Raw genomic sequence first — 6,000 nt, 5'->3', positions numbered from 1 at the left:
GGTTTTTGATAACCGTTTCTACTCTATGTATTTCTCTATGATTCAAACATACTTACGTACATGCCCCATTTTTATAAAGTAAAATTTAAATGAAATTGTTATGTAGAATTAAAAGTTGATCATATGACGAAAAGTTCCTTATCAAACTTTTCTTATTTTATTCATATTTTTTCAAAGCAACAATATTTGTAAAAATGTAGTTCATATTTAATTTTCATTGTACTTTTATTCTTATTTTATGTTTTATTATACCCTTCACATTCGTGAGAAGGGTATATATAAGTTTGTCATTCCGTTTGTAATTTCTACATTTTTCATTTCCGACCCTATAAAGTATATATATTCTGGATCCTTATAGATAGCGGAGTCGATTAAGCCATGTCCGTCTGTCTGTCTGTTGAAATCAATTTTCTGAAGACCCCAGATATCTTCGGGATCCAAATCTTCAATAATTCTTTCAGAGATGCTTTCGAGAATTTTGCTGTTTAAAATCAGCAAAATCGGTCCATAAATAACGGAGATATGAGCAAAAAACCAAGACAACCTCTATTTTTGACCTATTTTTGACCTATATCTGGATTACTAAGACATTAATATAGACAATATGGATATCTAATGATAGATATTTCAAAGACATTTGCAACGACGTATATAAGACCATAGTAAGTTGGACCTACAATGGGTCAAAATCGGAAAAAAATTTTAACCAGAATTTTTTTTTTTCACAAAAAAAAATTGAAAAAACAAAAAAAAAATTTTAAAATTTAAAAAAAAAATTTAAAATTTAAAAAAAAAAATTTAAAATTTAAAAAAAAAAATTTAAATTTTAAAAAAAAAAATTAAATTTAAAAAAAAAAAATTTAAAATAACAATCGACAAAAATTTTTTTTCCAAAAAATTAAAAAACTGGAAAAAAATAAAATTTTTATCTAAAAATATTTAAAATTTTGAAGTATAATTTGGTGAAGGGTATATAAGGTTCGGCACAGCCGAATATAGCACTCTTACTTGTTTTTAATTAATTTTATAACGAATGTTGTTTTTAGTTGTGCAATTTTGTTTTTGAAGATTTCAGCATAAATTAACACAAAAGAAGCGCAAGCACTTTCCTCACAACAAATATTTACTATTAAATCTGCTCCCTCAAACAGTTTGCTGTATATGTATGGGTTCGTTTATTATAAATACTGTTTAAAAAAAACCAAGGTTAATAAGTTTAATACTTAAGCAGCAACAGCAACAACACAAAAATTGACACAAAATTCATAGAGGCACGAGTTTAAGTACTCATATGCAGAAGAGTGTATGACTGTGAATGGCTGGGTACATGCACATGCCAAACTGTGTTAAAGTTAAGACTTCAGGAAACCATAAGCTTTTGAAAATGGTCTAACTAAGTTGTATTTAGCAGATAGAAAGTATGTATACAAAAAAATTAATATTCTATCTTGTTATCGGAGTAGAGCGAATAGAAAAGAATGGAAAAATATGCAAAGACATCGACAGACAAACACGTAACTTTAATGCAAATCTACGCATATTTTTCATATATACCTACACACATACATACACGTATCTACTCATATCCGTACTCCTATTTAAACACTCTCATACATAAGTATCTATGGGCAGAAACACTATTATTTTAAAATCTATCAAACCGAGCTTTATTGTTCATTACTTATTAAGTGTTTATAATTTTGATAAAAAGGCCAATCAGTTTGATGTTCGATTAGTTATTTTTTTTATATTTTTTTTACCATAAATTTAAAATTTTGGATTTGGATTTGTATGAATTATCTGCTCAGCAGATATGGAGGAACATTATTGTTACATGCGTTATTGTTTTTTATATTTAAAATATAGTAGTATGCAAATATTCAAGTGCAAAATTTTTAATTTCACAAAATTATTTGACAAAAATTAAAGTCGTTTCAAAAAAAAAAAAAAATCATCTCTGCATAATATTTTTAAAACATAAATCGACTAATGAATCATTGTGTTTTAGCTTATACTTATATATTTAGGTAAATTAAAACCCGTTCATCTCTTCTAAAATTCGTGTACATCGAGATTAAAAAATGCAATTATTTATTGTAATATAGTTAGAAAATATTCATAAAATATTAAATTAAAAAATAGTTTCTTTTTTAGGTTTTTTCAACCGTGATAACTTTTGCGCCCATACAAAGCGCTATTAATGTGCTAAAAAAAAATCATGAAACAAATTTGAACAAAATTATGTTTTTGCCCATATACGCCCGCCTATACTTGTGTTTTACAGGGAGAAAACATAACAAAAACAAAGAACGTACTAAAGTATTTGAAGGACTTATGAGACAATGTTTCCATGTACAGACAGAAAGACAACTAAACAGACACATCAGCGAGCATAGAAAACCAACATGGATGTATTATATTAGGGTGGCTCAAAAAAATGACAACATTTTATTTCTAAATGTATTTCTTATCAAACAAAAACAAAAAAGTTTCCGATTTAAAGACTTTTTTAATTTCCGTATTATTTATGCTCGAAATAGGTCTTTTAAGTATGAGAATGACTACCACGACCGAAAACCCTTGAAACTTTTTTTCAAGATGATTTGAATAGGAGAAAACACTAAAATATTACTATGTGTACACAGAGAAAACAGATTCGTGATAGCAACCGAATTTGTTGCCAATCGAATGATTCTACCTTAGTGACTGAATTTTACAATTGTGGCTATAGAATTTTAAAAGGGGTAACACAAGTTTGGTAGCTTTAATCGAAATTCTTCTTTGTCAACTGTCTTTCTGTTGATAGAATCGAAAAATTCTATGTGAACAACCGAATCATTCGATTGGCAACAAATTCGGTTGCTATCACGAATCTGTATTCTCTGTGTAAGTATTTGGAGCTTATTACAACATTTTATTGGCAAAAAAAATAGCTTAAACTGACTATATTTAATTTTTTAATTTAATTGACTAAAATTGCGGTTACAACTAAGTTCAGAATTAGCATATAGTATGAAATGAATTTGACTCGTGATTGTTTATTTGCTATTATAAAATTCTTTATTGAAACCGAATGTATATTTTCCCTTCATTTTTTAGTTTTTGTATACATACATATATTTACAGAATATATATTGTTTTATTATAAGAGAAAAATCTGTCACGTAAATAAAATCTGTCACATAAATATGACGGATTGTAAAGGAAAAATATTTCGTTTAGTGTAAGAAATTAAAAGAAAACATAAAGCCTCTCACGATTCGAAAATTTTTGCATATTTCTACATGTACCTCAAAATGCCCTTATTTCGTTTGATATTTTGCACAACAATGTTTCGAAAGAACTTTTTATTATTTTCAAATATAGTACCCTCTGAATGGAACATAAAGACCAAATTATTTTCTAATAGGCGTACAAATGTCACGTACGATGATATGGAATTGCCCATATGCAACAATAATGAGAAAAAATATACCGAAAATCTGTTAAAAGGACATTTTTGTTTAATTTTTTTTTTTGGGGCCATACAAACGTTGCCAACCTACTATACAAGATACTTTAACCACTAGAAATAGTACCCATACAAACATACTTTCATGTATTTATGTCATTTATGTATAGTTGTGTATATGAAAAAAATAGCTTATTTGACAAAAAAAAAAAATTTACTCAAGGAATCTATGTAGAAAGCGTGTACTGTACGGTAATATATGATTTCCAAACCATTTCACGTCTTAAAGCAAATATTCCGACATAAACGAATGCCAACTATTCTCTACACTCCTGCAGGCTATAAATTATAAATTTGTTACTGTGTCAAAAGTCATGAGTTGGCTAGCCATACTTTCTAAATATAAAGAACATTTTATACATCGAGAGCAAAAACTTTTCAAATCATAAGGGTTTTCAAAATAGCTATATTATAAAAACTAAACATTGAATATTGTAGGAACTTAACTTATTTCTTAAAACACTTTAGATTTTACAACTTTGTTAATATACATACATACAAATATTTTTTGTGATTGTTTGATTTAAAAATATTTTACTTTTCATTATAAATATTTTTCTTGATCAATAAACTTCAATATTTAAATATAAAATAAAATAATTGTACCTACAAATATCAACTTTTTATATACATAGATTTATATTCACAATAATTCATGTCATATTTGATAAAAACATTGTCAAATTATTAGGAAGGTTTAGAATTTAGAATTTACTACGAACTAATTCTTAAGCATAATTTCTTAGTAGTGCAAATATATTGAGTTCATTCCTATGAGAATTAATTCGTTATAGATTTAGTTCTTTATTATATATCAATAAAAATTTCTTTAATTCAAATCCATTACAAAATACATAGCTTAATAACATTTATTGACTGACTAAATTTGCCTTCAATTCAAATCTATTACACAAGGATATATTTAGATTCTACGATCTAACCAAAAGTTATTAAGATCAGGAAGATCAGGTTCGGTTAAAAATCGGGCTTATAACTTTTTAAAAATATGCTACAGTTTCTAATTGCATGCCGAACATACTAATTTTGAATGGCTTACAGAATATTCAAAACATTATATTTGATATTTTAAAAATTTATAAAATATTCAATAAAATTTATCATAAAGTTTAAAATGCCATATTCGCGTGTAGAGTAGAAATAGTTACTGTAGCGAAATATAATGGTATGCACACATACATGTGTTAAAGCTGACATACATATAGATACAAATATTTATATCTATTAGATGCGTGCGTAAATGTCACGTTTTGGTGGATATGTGACGGTTCACCCCATTTAATTTTTTTATTTAACATACAAATAACAACAAAAAAAAATCCTATAAATGTTACGAAAAAACTAATACATGTTTAACATTATACATGCGGAAATATTTAATTTGCGTATGTTCAAGTCATGTTGTTTATATGTACTTACAGCTGCGAAAAAGAAAATAGCACCACCCCCAAAAAAACCCCCTTCATGTTTAATGGTTTTAGTAGTATATTTTGGATTGTGTTCGAGTTTTGAGGACGTCTGACGTATAAGCGAGAACTTTTTCCACCAAATATGACAAAATTTTGGCGTTAAGCGGGGTCAGAACTCGTTTTCTTACACGTCTTTCAGCCTTTTCTTTATTATTAATTTCGTTGTGAATAATTTTGTTCCAAAACCCAACTTCTCTATAAGATTTTCCATTCGATATTAGTTTATTGAATTTTTCGCGTTTCTCCGCACTGCAGTCTTTTCCACAATCCATTTTATTTAAAATATTAGCTTTTTGTTAAACTTTATGATCGAAATAATAAAAACAAAAATCAAATCTTTTAAACACGTGCTTTCCGTTAAAGCAATTTTGCGAAACAAATCTGTTTTTATAAAAAATGTGTAAGTGGTGCTAAAAAAAAAAAAACACAGTAACAATTCAAAGAGAAGTACTACATTTTTAATATAGGGGACAGGCTAAGCTATGTATTAAATATCAACATTTGAAAAAATACGAACACTAATTATTTATTTATGCAAAAATAAAAAAAAATGTTATAGTGGTGCTATTATTTTTTCCCAACTGTATGTAAGCATTTACACACATGTGTGTATGTATGTATTTTACTGAGAAAGTATGTGTATTAAATAAATTTTAGATTAAATACGAGTATGTACTAAAAATACACAGCATAAAAAAGATTGAAATAATTAATGGAATTAAAAGCAAATCCCAGTCAAGATAGGTCACCTTTTTCAACACCAAAGTGACTAAAATTAGTGTGTGAAACAAATACAAAAGTTATTGTGATAAGATTTTGACATTTTTCTAAAACTAAACAAATCTTCTTAAATTACACAATTATACTCGTACACAAGTGAACGAAGAAAATATGCAGCGGTTCTCATATAGCAATTCTGTAGAGTTCGGAAATACTTTTAGTTAAAAAATCATAAATATTTTATTTTGAAACTAATTTTAATTTTAAATTCTCTATATGAAC

Source organism: Calliphora vicina, chromosome 4 (genome assembly GCF_958450345.1).
Source record: "Calliphora vicina chromosome 4, idCalVici1.1, whole genome shotgun sequence".
NCBI lineage: Eukaryota > Metazoa > Arthropoda > Insecta > Diptera > Calliphoridae > Calliphora > Calliphora vicina.
Note: the sequence above shows the minus strand (reverse complement) of the source record.